This window comes from Halichoerus grypus, chromosome 5 (assembly GCF_964656455.1).
Source record: "Halichoerus grypus chromosome 5, mHalGry1.hap1.1, whole genome shotgun sequence".
Lineage (NCBI taxonomy): Eukaryota > Metazoa > Chordata > Mammalia > Carnivora > Phocidae > Halichoerus > Halichoerus grypus.
In genome coordinates, this window is record NC_135716.1 from 172,918,167 (window position 1) to 172,932,408 (window position 14,242).

The 14,242-nt window shown below is 53.3% G+C and overlaps 1 protein-coding gene and 1 long non-coding RNA gene across 2 annotated transcripts in view; one reads left to right on the plus strand and one right to left on the minus strand.

The window, feature by feature from the left end:
- VWA5B1 (von Willebrand factor A domain containing 5B1) overlaps positions 1–7,055 on the minus strand; it is a 66,800-nt gene extending 59,745 nt beyond the window's left edge. Inside the window, exon 1 of the mRNA XM_036115594.2 lies at positions 6,930–7,055. The gene's annotated coding sequence lies outside the window, so the exon portion shown is untranslated. The remainder of the gene's footprint in view (positions 1–6,929) is intronic.
- On the plus strand, positions 9–12,139 carry LOC118550466 (uncharacterized). The gene is made up of 8 exons (XR_004924581.2): positions 9–2,318; positions 2,547–2,730; positions 3,568–3,660; positions 3,978–4,082; positions 4,820–4,964; positions 5,751–8,036; positions 9,374–9,510; positions 11,162–12,139. It is a non-coding gene; the product is annotated as an uncharacterized LOC118550466 (long non-coding RNA).
- The last annotated feature ends 2,103 nt before the right edge of the window (positions 12,140–14,242 follow it).

Genomic DNA, 14,242 nt, shown 5'->3' on the forward strand with positions numbered 1-14,242 from the left:
CATGGCGGTGGCTGCTTAGACGGCCTGCAGCAAGCAGAGCTATCTGTTTTGTCAGAATGTAACCATGACAATCACCCCATGCGCACACTGCTGGTGCTGCTCCCCCCCTCACCCCTTCTCCCCCCCCTCCTCTGGAGCACTGGAGGAAGCGGGAGGCCACTTAGCAGCCTCTGCTAATTCCTGCTGGGGCTGATGGGAAGGGCCTGACCAGTGATAACAGGCTTGTGGGCAGCCCCTCCTTGAGGGAACAGGGCTGCCTCTGGGCCCTTCAGCACTGTGCCGGGCCTGCCATGGCCCTGGGGCCCCTCTCCCTGGGACCAGAGCAGAGCTGGCTCCCTCTACATCTCCTTGTCCTCCAGCAAGTCCAAGCTGTGGATCCATCAGGGATCCATGGACCGCCTGCCCCCCCCCCCCCCCCCCCCCGCCCCAAGCCATGGTGCAGCCAAGCAGATGGCTCTAGTTACTGTGGTCATGGGCAGGTTATCTGCCAAGACCTTGGCCATGCCTGTCTAGCCCGAGAGCCCTGCGAGCCATCACCTCCTGCCCTTGGTCATGCCAAAGCCACAAAGGAAAATGCTAGGCTTTTCGGTGCAGCTCCAGGAGGCATCAGACTAGAGGTCTGGCCTCTGGGGTACAAAGTTGGACCACCCAGAGAACCAGAGGCTTATAGAATCAAGGACAAGTAGATCTGGAAGCAAGAGGTCTGCCAGGAGGATCTGTGAAACCTAACTTGGAGTCTAGAGTTAAGGAGTCCCGGGCTGAAAAGTAGATGCCCCGGGAGAGCAGAACGGAGCCAGCAGGCCTCCACTTGCGCATCTCATTTAGCTCTTGTAAAACCCCGAGAAGAGGGGCTTCATCCCAGCACGACAGGGGCACTGCAGTTCAGAGAGGGGGAGTGACTCGCCCAGGGACACATGGCAGGAGGTGATGAGAATGGATTCAAACCCATGCCCGTCAGACTCCGCTGCCTGGGAACTTTCCATCACACCTCGTTGGCCTTTTCAAGCCGTCACTGCGTGCCAGGCGCTACACGCAGGGCCTGGAGGAAGGGCGTGCTCACTTGCTCTGAGCCACACACTGCGAGGTAGATGCTATGCTCCTCCTCATGTCAAAAACAGGCCCAGAGAGGTGAAGTAACTTACCCAAGGCCACACAGCAAATGGGAGGACCAAAATTCAAGTCCACGTCTGTCTAACTTGGTCTCTCCTCCCTGCCTCCTTCACCACACATCAGGCGACATCCAGGGCAGAAGACCCATCCCTTTTCTGGACTCTCTGCCTAAGGAGGGTGGAGTCTGAGGGGGCCACAGGGACAGTGGGCAGATGCAGTGGGGCAAGGAAGGGGTGAAAGAAGCAGAGATGTCACATGGGGTCCAAGACATGTGACCTTAGTCAGAAGCCTGAGAATTGATGGTTCCACCGTGAGAGAGTCACATCTTAGGAACCCCTGGGGCCTGAAGTTCCCCCAGACCTTCATTAAATGTCTACCTGAAACCCCAGGTCTTTCCCAGCACAGCAGGTGTCAGCCAACTGACAGGGAGGCCCCAGCAAGAGAATTTTGGAGAATAGTCTGGATGGAGGGACTTGGGAGGGTCCTGCTGGGCAGGGGGAATGGAAGGGTGGAGAGGGATGGAAGCTAGCCCAAGCAGAAGAACTTCTCTGACTTGGCTGTTCAGCCTGAATTACCTCTGGATGCCTGCTGGGCTGTCCTAGCATGGAGGACAGCAGACGAGGATGTCTGGGGACTGGAATGCTGTCTTTGTCACATGGAGGATGAACCCAGGTACAAGGCAGAAATCACTTCAGCGCAATCGCTCACCCACAGTGAGCCAGGCTTTGGGTCCCGTGCTTGGAGAGAGTGCTGAGGAGTGAGACGCAGATTCCAGGAACCTGCCCAAGTGGGAAGAGGCACAAGGCTTCCCAACCAACTTTCCTTCCACTTGGCAGTCCCCTGAAGCCCTCCCCACACTGTCTTATTGAATGCTTGAATGCTTGTGATCCCCCAGGAAGCAGGCAGAATCAGCCCTGCTCTTGGAAGGGTGGGGGACGGAGGCTGAGAGCGGGGTGTGACTGGGACCTGGAGTCTCCTTGAGCCACTTTCCCTTGCAGGTAACAGACTGGGGCTTAAGCAGCACAGCCATTTAGAATTCCCAGCCTTCCCCAGAGCCCAGTTCTCAGCCCCCATGAAGTTCAAGATCTCTGCCCCCGGCCCGTCCCCCTGTTCAGGCCACTTCCAGAATCATCCTTTCTACTCAGCTGTCCCATGCCTGGAGTTTGCATTTGAGGACCCAAATTCTCTGGGATTCAAGGTCAGCCTGGGTGAGTGGTGATAAGGCCATAAGGAGAAACGCGGGGTGGCAGGAGATAGGAGATCTGAGCCCAGGACTGGGTGGGGAGAGAAGCCTGCCAGCTAGGAGGTGTTTTCCAGAGGTGCTTCTGCTCAAAGCCCTGGGCTTTCCTTACCCGCTGTCTTGGGTTCCCAGGGCTGCGGTGACAAATGGCTCCAAAATGAGTGACTTAAGAGAACAGACATTTATTCTCTCACAGTTCTGGAGGCTAGACGTCCAAAATCAAGTGTCCGCAAGGCCTTGCTCCTTCTGAAGGCTTAGAGAAGAAGCCTTTCCTGCTGTTTGCACCCTGGGTGGCTCCTGGCGATGCTCCGCCTTCCAGCTTTCCTCCGCTTGGAGCTGCGTGGCTGGATCCTGCCTCCGTGTCACACAACCTCACACAGGTGGGTCTCCGTGTCTTGGTGTGTCTGTCTCCACACTTCCCTCTCCTTCCTCTTATACAAACACCTGCCACTGATTAGGGCCCATTCTCATCTCCACCTGATTACACCTGCAAAGACCCTCTCCCAAAGACGGTCATGTTCACACACCAGGGGTTAGGACTTGGACATATCCCCATTTTATAGAGGGGACACAATTCAACCCACAAAAGGATTCAGAAGGTAATAAAGATATGGGACTGGCTCATGACTCCATGGGGCCAGTTCTCTGGAATTCTAGAAATTCGGAGAGGAGAAGAAAGCAGGTGTCAGTATAATAAGGTGGTTAAGTGTGGACTAGGGCATTGGACTGCCTGGGTTCAAGCCCTGACTCTCTTATTCCCTGGCTGTGTGCCCTTGGGGAAATCACTTAACCTCTCTGTGCCTCAGTGTGTCCCCTCTATAAAATGGGGATATTCGAAGTGTTATTATGACAATTACATGAATGAACATTTGCAAAGCTTTTAAGATAGTATGGTACTTAGTAAGCATCCCATGAGTGTTAAAATAAGCATTAAGTGTCCCCTAGACCAACGTTACTGTTTCATAGGTGTGAACACTCAGACCCAGAAGGGGGAGATGACATCACCTAAGGTCACCCACTTGGGCCTGCTGGGGTACAGGGTTGCCCTCAGGGGAGATTAAATCTCTTTCCCATTTCTTGTGCAGTTGGAGAAATCAGGTGGATGGTCCAGAGGGGCGGCAAGAGAGGAGGAGGTGGGTGTAGAGGGAAGTGGGGACCCCAGGGAGGACAGAAGCAGTTCCTCCTGTCCCCAAACACACACCTCTTTTCCCACCCAGCCCTCTGTTTGCAGGATTGGAAGCAATCGTGCAACTGTTTCTGCCCACACAGAGGAAAACAAGCCTCCGGAATGTGTAATCAACACAGTCTGGGTAAGAAGGGAAAGCAAGTCCTCCAGTGACACAAACTGGGGGCCCAGGGCAGGGCTGGCAGACAGATTGGGGAAAGTCCAGCTCGGGTAACGGGCATTGGGTTGGCTATTTCCCCGGAACCCCCTGGGAATGGTGGCCAGGCTGCGCACACAGAGCATGGGAGAGGGCCCCTGTCTCAGGCTTAATTCCTGTGGCTATGTATGGCTGTGGGGTGCAAAGGGGACCAGGTCCCAGCTTTGGAGGCAGTGGGCTGACATGGGGTGCATTCTTGGCAACAGACTCATGACCTCCCTTCCTTCCTTTACCTCCCGTTCCAGCCCCTCATCTGCTGCGGGAAATAGTGAAATCGTCCCAGATCGTCACTGCTCCTATATCCATGCATGCTCTGTGCCCTGTGATTAGGCAGCTTTTCCTCTAAAAAGGTGGATAGAGCCCCCGCCCCTTCACCTTGGCTTCGGCCCCATGACAACCAATGGGATGGTGGACGGTCTGACGTAACTAAAGACTTGCGAAGTGCTCGCCTGATTGGCCTTGCTCTCTTGTGCCTCTGCCCTGGTCGCTGTGAGAACAGACCCAGATTGATGCACTGGTGCCAGGAGGGGGAGGAGGAGGAGGGACACACGGAGCAGGACCAAACCACCCCAGTCAAGCCCAGCCGAGATCAGCCAACTCTTAGCTGATCTAGAATAAGTGTTGTTGTAAGCCACTGGGATTGCAGTGGTTTGTTTAGCAGACTTTTCTGGCAATAGCTAAGTGATAAGCCACCTCTTGTAGATTTCAGCTTCCTGATGTCTTCTGAGCACATGCCTCCTTTCCACCCCCTGCCTCAGTTCCAGCCTCCTAATGGCTTCCTATCCCCATGCCACAGCCAGCTCTCTGTAATACCTGATGATGCTGGTCCCTACTTACTACCCCTTTCCCAGCCCAGCCTAAATCTTTTCAATGTTCCTCCATGGCTTTCAGTAAAAAGTCCCCTTCTTAGCTTAGCATTTAAGGCCCTTTATGATATTGCCCCTGCCCTCTCTCTGGCCCTGCTCCTGCCCAGTCCCCCGTATGGACCCTTCCCCCAGCCACATAGAACTACTTGTGGTTTCTTGCATGTCGTGTGGTTTTGAACCTCTGGCGTTGAACCAACCATTAATCCCTTTGGCGCACGAAGACGCCCTTCCCCGTTCCTGTTTAGCTATCTTCCACTTGCCCCGCAAAGCTGAAGCACCAGCTCCTTGAGGAAGCTAACCGTCCCGGCTAGACCACCTGACCAAGGAGCTGTAGTATCCTGTGCTTAGTGCAGAGCCCAGCATACAGTAGGTGCTCAACTAATACGATGTTGGATGAATAAGTGAGTGAGGGCATGGACTAATGAGTCTCTCCCAAGGGCAGTCTCATGCTAACATACCTGTATTTACAGCGTCGAATGTGAGCCTGTTGCATGCAGGGTTTCATGAATATTTGTTGAATAAGTGAATGAATGGACATGACTGCATCCCTCAGTGTCCCAAAGAGTTATGGCAAGCTGCTCCTCTCCTCCCCAGAGAAGGTGGCAGTGGGGGTGGGGTGGGGTGGTGGGGGGCTTGGCTTTGGGCATAGCGGGATGAAGGGGGGAGGAGCCTTGAGGGGCAGTGGGAGCCATCTGCTCTGAGTCCAAGCAAGAGATGTTGCATTGTCTGCAGAGAGCTAAAAACCATCAGATAGACTCTAATCAGTCTGTTTTACCACTGTGCAATGCTAAGTTAGAACGTCAGTGATCAAATCATCCTCCCCACTGGGCAAACCACTCCTGCCACCTGCCTTGACGTCTTGCTGCAGGGAGGACGTCCTCCTTCTGTCTCTGATGCTCACCACCCCCACAAGAGTCTGCACGCCCCCCCCCCCAGGACATCCTTAGAGAGATAGGGCAGCTCAGTCTCTGGGGAAAGGGACACTGGCAACCACAGTGAGCCCAGCCTGGGTTATAAAGGTGGCTTGCAGTTCAGGTTACATGCCAGGAAGCTACTGGCAGGGCCATGGGGCACATGGCTAAAAGGGGACAAAGGCAGGATTTGCACCCAGGTCTATGTGCATCCAGAGCTTGTCATCTCCACTCCTTCCAGGTCCTGTCTCCAGCACGCCCTCGAGCTTGGTCCCCTCCTGCTCACGCTGCCACCCTTGGGCTTTGGCTGAAGACAGTACCGGTCAGCCCAGGGGTTGCCCTCATCACCTTCGGCAGCACGAGCCTCAGGAAAGAGGTCGGCCCTGGCCTCGGGCACCAGTCTTCCCCCAGCCACTCAGCGCTCACCTACATAAGGACACCTGACACTGGTCTCCTGGGGATTGAACCCTGAGTCAGAAGACTGGCCGTGAGCCTGGTCCTATCACTTGCTATTTGTGGGGACCACTTCCCCTTTCTGAGGCTTGATGCTCTTATCTCTGGAGTGGCCATCCTGCTGTCCATGCTGCTGTGCAACCAGCTGCCGGATGCTCTCTCCAGCTCTGCTGCCCCCACCATTCCAAATCCACCCCAGCCCCCTCCAGGGTGACTGCCACAGCCTCCGGGCCCTTGCTTCCCTTCGGGTCCCTGCGGTCGGTTCTCCATGCAGCTGCCAGAGTGAACTCTGCAGAGCATCAAACCCGATCTCGTGACACCCTGATTAAGTCCGCCAACAGTTCCCGTCACTCTCGGGGATAAAGACACAATTCCTCTGTACCTCGGCCAACAAGGACCACCCGCAGATCTGGTCCCTGCTGACTTTTTCCACTTCGTTTCCACTCTGCACCCTCCAGAGGCACTGAATTCCTGCACACCCTCATGGTGTCCGGGCTACCTTCTGACTGAGAGCTCTTCCCTTTCTCCGTTTTTCCCTGCTCTCTTAATGAACACCTCTACTTCATCAGATGTCAGCTCAACGATCACTTCCTCGTGGGATGCTTGAGGTCAAATTCCCCAGTTCATGCTCTCCTTGCCCTGAGTACCTGTCCTTTGTAGCCTTTAAGACATTTGCAACTGAACATCTCCCCATGGGATCACGTGTGCATATCTTTCTCCCCCACTGCAATGACAGCTACAGGAAGGCTAATACCTTATCTCCTTTGGCAGCTGTATATGCCACACCCAGCGTGGTGCCTGGCCCGGGGTAGGCACTCAGTAAATATTTTTTGAAACAACCGAATAAGTGAAACGGAGTAAAACCCTTCATGGAAGAGACCTTGATCAAAAATATAAACCCTGGGTACCCATTTGGAATTATTTTACAGATGGGGAAACGGATGATCACAAGAGTGAAGGGACTTACCCAAGTCTCCTGGTGTCGTGGCACAGCCAGGGCCTGAGCCTGGACATGGATGCTGGCACCCGGAGGGGCTCGGTCCCTGCTTGTTGAGCTGAAGCATGTTCTGCCTCCACCTCCAGGGCATGTCCCCTGCACCCTGCTGCCTCTCCAGAAGCAGGGCTGCCTGGGGCTTGCAGATGGCTGCTGGCAGAGGTCAATGCTGGTGGGAGACAGCTGCTCTGCCATCAGGTACCTGTTCCTTATTCATGCTCTGTTAGCCTACGTGGTGCCTCGGTACAAACAAACAGGCAGCCACAGCTCCTGGCTTCAAAGCCGTCCTGGCGGCAGGAGCACAGCCGCACCCGGCCAGGGGTCCAGCATGGCTCAGTGCCGCAGGGACAGGCGGGCGGCGGGACAGACGTGGGCGGCTCCGAACAGGTGGCTGCTCAACAGCAACGGGAAGGAGGCGAGGAGGGACCGCTCAGGGGACAAAGAAAGGCCGAATCTCTGAAGCTATCACTCTCGTACTGTGCCCTTCGGCTTTTGAAACATAGACTCATCACAAAGAAGGATGGGAGGAGAGCAAAAGAGCACACATTGCTTCAAGTGTGGACTGGAGCGCTGCCTACGTTTCTTGTCCTCTCGTCTCTTCACGCTTTTTCCCGGGAGAAGAGGAGAATGCATTTCGAGTCCCTGCAAATCTGCAGGTCAGCCTGGGACACTTTGTGCTTTGAGGACCTACAATGAGTCTGGCACTGTGCCAGGTGCTTTCACGCTTGCGCGCACACACACACATACACACACGTGTACACACACACACACACACACACTGTTTCACATAATTCTCAACACAGCTCTGGGAAGCTTTTTCTGTTGTTGTTTGGTTTGTTTCAGTTCGACAAATATTCGAGTGTCTCCTCTGCTAACCTCGGGGCCACAGTGGTGAGCAAGGATACTGCCCCTGCCATCATGCATCCTACATGCTACAGTCAGGAGAACATTCAAGGTTTGAGAAATGCCTCAGAGGGGACAATCTCAGTGACATGGCACAGAGCTACCAGGGTGAGGGGTGCGATGTCAGATCTGGAAGGCAGGGGAAGCTTCTCTGAGGTGACATCTGAGCTGAAGCAGGTGAGGAGGGATCCAGGTGCTCAGAGAACGGGGTGGGGGAGGAGCAGAGGTGCAGCAGGTGCAAAGTGTGGGAGGGGTGCCGTGGGCCCCGGGAAGAGAAGGGGACCAGGCTGGCTGGAGCAAAGTAAGAGTGGCCCACGCGGGGGGCGGGGGGCGCAGTGGGGCGACAGGAGCAGTGCCCGTCCCTGTGGAGCGGGAATTTTACTCTGAGAGCAATGACAATCCCTGCAAGATGATAAACTGGATGGAATAGGTCTTTGTTTACATTTGATGAGGTCTTCCTAGCCACTGTGTAGGGAATGGATTCGAGTGCGGTGAGCCGGGAGAAGGTCAAGGGGGAAGCTATCACGGAAAGAGAAGTAACAGAGGGTGGTGGTGGCGGCTTGGGCAGAGAGTACAGGAAAGAGAAGAACCGAGGGTACTTTCTAGGTTATGGGTCTGTGCAATGAGATGGGTGATGGTGCCCTTCATGGAGGTAGAGAAGGTGGGGAGGACCAGGTCGGAGGCAGCGTGGGTGGGAACCTAGAAATCTATGTTGAACATAATGAGTTTATGGCAAATCGGGTATCCGGGGGGAGTTCATAGTTGGATATATGAGTTTAGAGCTCAGATGACACTGAGCAGAAGACAACACTTGGGAGTCATTAAGCTCTAGATGGTAATTAGCACCGTGCAATAGGACCCTCTGTGGGCTGAGAGTTGGCTGAGCGTCCGTTGTCAGGCCCATGACAGCGGTGACCATGTCTGTCATTGTCACTGCCCTATGACTCCAGCACCTACAATCCAACGCATAGTAAGCATTTGTTAAGTCATTATTGAAGACGGAAAGATGAAGATGCAAAGAAATCCAAGGTCCTGATCTCTTTCTTCAAGGAGCTTAGGTTACTCAGGGCTGCCCGGAAGCAAAGGCAGCTTCACATGCATAGAACAATAGCCACAGAGACAGTTTGGAATCTGGGACCATTCCGATGAGCCAGGGATGACATTTAACTTAGCCTCTGAGTCTGCTTTCATGTGTGGTCCAAATGAATAGGCTAAGCACAACTTGTAAGGAAGACGGATGAAGAGCTCGAGAACAAGTCTTTGCACGCCCTTTGGAAGTATCTGTTCTATGCTCCATACCGGATACACGTTTAGCAGGTTGACGCACCCCTTGCCTTTGCCTTTCTGTAGGCTGTTGGGAGTGTCTTTGCTACTGTGCTAGTCTATTGCATTCTGGCCCTTTCCTTTGGAGACGTCCTCACTGTCCTCCCCCCAAACATCCCTCCCCACCACCCACAAAACAACAAGCTTTGCAAGGGCAGGGGGCTTGCTCTGATTTGTCTTTGAAATTCCAGAGGCTTCCTGGGTGCTGGGCCTGCGACAGTTAGTGAACAACCAGTGTCCCTGATCGATAATGGAAGCTCGATGGGTTTATTGAATAAATGAATTCTTTGCTATTTGGTGAAGCAAATTCTCTAAGGATGTCTCTTAGGTAAGTAAGTCTCTTAACCTATCTGGGCCTCAGTTTCTCCCAAACACAGCCTAGAAAGGAGCTGCAGTGCCTGGCTTCTTGCTTGCTATAGCATATATGAATTCATACATGTTCATTCGGGTGGCGTGGTGCTCCTGGCTGGGCTGAAGCTAACGCAGGCCACTGATGTAGCCACCAGCTCTGCTTGCGTCAGGGAAACTGAGTCCAGGAAGACTCAGGTGCCAGCGCCCAGGCCCAGAGGGGGAAAGATTTGTAAAGTGTGGTCTGGAGCACTTCTTGGTTGAGAAAGGAATTGAGATGAAGAGTGTGGGTTATTCTTATAATACAAAATAAACGAGCTATCTATCCGTGGTTAGTCCATCAGCAGAAATAGCTGATTCTCCCTCCAAAATATCTCTTCTATCCATTCCCCTGCCCCCAGAGGCCCCCATCCCCAGACTCTGCAGCAGCCTCCAACAGCTCTGCTTTCCTCTTGCTTCACCCCACAGCGTGACTTTTAAAAACATAAATTAAACCACCTCCCTGCCCTGCTTAAAACACTTTGGGAGTTATATCATGCTCCAAGTCTGAACTCCTCACCTTGGTCTTGGATGACCCGTCCCAGGGCCGAGTCTCCCTCTCCAGCCTGTGTTCCAGCTACTTCCCCTCCTCTCAGTTCCTCAAGCCCGGCCCCCCAGAGCCCCCCCGCCCCCGCCACACTGCTCCCTACCCAGGGAGTGCCCAGCCCCTCACTTTCGGCAGAATCCACTTAGACTCTCACTAGAAATGTCACCTCCTCAGAGAGGTCCTCCCTGACTACCGATTCCCAAGGCACACCTTCCTCTTAGTTTATCTTAAACGAACAGCATCCTGTTTATTTCCTTAGTAGCTCTTCCCACAACCTGAAATTTCTCTGTTCATTTGTGTGTTTGTCATCCCCCCCTCCCCCCACCCCGCCCCCCAGACCACAAGCTCCTCAGAGAATGAATACCACCTCACATCTGTTCCCCAGGGCATCTCCAGAGCTGAGCACAGCACCTGGCATATAGCAGGTGTTCAATAAATAGTCCTTCCATGCACGAACACTGCCTGTTTTGCGTGGACCCCAGCATGGCTCTGACACAGTGAAGATGGAGGGGGAAAGGGGTTATTTGGGGATCATGAGGCTTCAGCCTGGGGAGCACCAGACGATAGCACCCTGGCATAAGTCGCAGCTGGTGCCCCCCAAACTTGCACCCGGCCCTCTCAGGGCCTAGCATGTGGCTTAGCATGCACGTGTTCGAAGGTGTGTGGCGGACAGCTTCTTCCCCTGGGGACTTCTAACAACACTTAAAGGGACTTTGTAGGGTTCTGAGCTTCTACCCAGGTCGTGGAGCCCCGGAGCCTGTGGGTTTATGTATTCACGGTAGGACACTTGCTCGTGGTTGCTCGCCTTCGCTGTGGCCCTTTGCTTTCAGCGGTGACTGAAACTGCATTCGGATTTAGTTAGAGCCCTGCTGCCAGTCTCACAATCCTCACAATCCTCCTCGGGGCAGTCGGACTCAGCCGCATTCCAAGAGTTGGCTCTGATGGAAGCCAAGGGCCTCCTTAAAGCTACATGACTTAGTTCTGGGGAAAACGCAGGAACAGGACCAGCTCTCACAACTTATTCTTTGTCCCCCCTACTCTGCAGACATTCCATGGCAAGTGTCACCTGAGCAAAAAGCATAAACTTACCTGGCTTCTGGTGGAGGATTTCTGGCCTGTGGTGAGCGTTCATTTTCAAGGTGTAAAAGGGGTGGAAGGTGCCCAAGAACCAAGGGATGCCCATTCACCTACTTACCCCCTGGATGCCCAGACATCCCCAAGGCAAGCACTTGTCCACTCCAGTTCCTAAAGCCCTGCTATGGAATCAGAGGGAACAGCCCACGTCGGCAGAGATGCTCAGAGTCCAGCCAGGACCATGGTCCAAGCAAACGCAATCATGCGACTCTCCTCCTTATCAAGGAGCATCTCTGTTTGGGGTGGGAAGGAGTTAGGGGAGAAGCCAGGGCTCGTGGCTGGCAGGCGAAGGTGGCTACGGACGGTGGTCTTCTGCAGCACGTGCTAGCCGTGACTTCCGTATCTTCTCAGTCGCACTTGTGAGAATGTATGAACTCATTCCCTGATGGACTTGGAGCAAATGACCTGAGCTTTCTGGACCTGGAAAGCCTCCTCTGAGAGTGGGGACAATGATACCCGCCTCACAGGTGGTTGTGGAGACAGACGAGACCAGGTAGGTCAAGGACTTGGCACGGGTTGAGCTGCCCCTGACCCTGACTTGGACTCTGCTCTTATAGCAGAACCAAAACATTGGCAGGTCACTCTCAACAGGCTGCCAATCCAATTTATTAAGTATCCACCTAGGAACATATCACACATCTCAATGGTGCCTTCTTGACATCATCTGCCACGCGGCTGATAAAAACAGCCATGATTTCGTGTGTACTGTGCATGTTCCAAGAACTTTTTACTTGTCAACAGATCTGGTTCTCACAAGAGCCCTGCAAAGTAAGTTTTTATTACGACCCCCTGTTACCCGAAAGGGTACATGCACCCCGATGTTTATAGCAGCAATGTCCACAATAGCCAAACTGTGGAAAGAGCCAAGATGTCCATCAACAGATGAATGGATAAAGAAGATGTGGTATATATATATATATAATGGAATATTATGCAGCCATCAAAAGGAATGAGATCTTGCCATTTGCAACGATGTGGATGGAACTGGAGGGTATTATGCTGAGCGAAATAAGTCAAACAGAGAAAGACATGTATCACATGACCTCACTGATATGAGGAATTCTTAATCTCAGGAAACAAACTGAGGGTTGCTGGAGTGGGGGGTGGGGTGGCAGGGATGGGGTGACTGGGTGATGGACACTGGGGAGGGTATGTGCTCTGGTAAGCGCTGTGAATTGTGCAAGACTGTTGAATCTCAGATCTGCACCTCTGAAACAAATAATGCAATATATGTTAAGAAAGAAAAAAAGAAGAAGAAGAATGTAGCAGGAGGGGAAGAATGAAGGGGGGGAAATCGGAGGGGGAGAAGAACCATGAGAGACGATGGACTCTGAAAAACAAACTGAGGGTTCTAGAGGGGAGGGGGGTGGGAGGATGGGTTAGCCTGGTGATGGGTATTGAGGAGGGCACGTTCTGCATGGAGCACTGGGTGTTATGCACAAACAATGAATCATGGAACACTATATCTAAAACTAATGATGTAATGTATGGGGATTAACATAACAATAAAAAAATTTTTTTAAATAAAAATAAAATAAAATAAAATTAAAAAAAAAAAGCTATTATGACCCCCCGTTTGTAAAAGAGGACACTGGACTCAGGTGAAGGGAATTAGAAGGCACAACCAAGATTTGAACCCAGGATACCTCCCCATCCCTCTGCATCATGCCCATCTCCCACCTGCACGGGAGCTTTCTATGACCTCCTTAATCTTGATTCCCCATCCCCACCAAGGAAACTCGCCCCCGTGGGGACAGTCACTGTTGACATGCAGACAGGCCTATGGATAGGACTGATTGGCCTGTGGTTCCCCTCGGCTCTCAGACGCAATGGCGTGCAAGGACACATTCCCAGCAAGGTTCAAGCTGGTTTTCTCCCTCAAAGATTTTGTCCCTGTAAGGTTGGACCCCAGGCCCCGTCTCCAGAGAATGGAGGAGCCTGATGTGGCATCCCTGGGAGCAGTCTGGGCCCTCCCAGGAGCTAGGCTGTTGCCATGGCATCCACCTTAGCTCCTCTGAGGCTGGGCCCAGCCGGCGTGGTCCAGATAAGCATCAGATCATGCCGGGCTGGTGGCGACGTTGCCAAGGGAATGCCGGCCTTCGAGATGCTCCGGCGCTGTGAATACTGATGAGGAGCCACAGGGACGCAGGGACAGATGTTCAGAAGAACATCTCCCTCCTAGGGGCTGCTCCTCTTCTCCCCAAAAGTCCCTGCCTGTTAATGCCTTCCAAAGTGCCTAGTGCCGTGCCTGGCAGATGGCAGACGCTCATTCATTCACTCAAGCAGTTTATTGAGCACACCTACATGCCAAGCACTGGGGAGGCAGGGAGAGAGTGAAAACACACACAGGACTGACCCTTGTGGAGCTTAGTGGAAGAGGGGGCTGCTAATTAATGTGACAAATGCCACCAACAGAGCTCTATGGAGCTTGCCTGACATGGGGAATTTGACCCAGTCAGGGAGGTTGGAAGTCTACTTGAGTTGAGATCCAAATGTGTAGGTGTTCATTAGAGGAGGAGGAGGAGGGAGAGCAGAGGCAGAGGGAACTGCATGTGCAAAGCCTGTGTGGTAGGGAGGGACGAAAGAGGATGAGGGCCAGACCTTGCAGGGTCTTGCAGACTGCGCTGAGGAATCTGGCTTTAATCTCAAGGGTGGCAGGAAGCCATCAGAAAGCTTTTTTGTTTCTTAAGATTTTATTTATTTATTTGACAGAGAGAGACACAGCGAGAGAGGGAACACAAGCAGGGGGTGTGGGAGAGGGAGAAGCAGGCTTCCCGCCGAGCAGGGACCCTGATGCGGGGCTCGATCCCAGGACCCTGGGATCATGACCTCAGCCGAAGGCAGACGCTTAACAACTGAGCCACCCAGGCGCCCCGCCATCAGAAAGCTTTACAGCAGGGGCTGATGTGGATCAGATCTGATTTGACACTGTCAGGTGGATTCCGGGTGAAGATTTGGAGGGAAGGCCCTGAGTGGCTATGGAAAGATCAGA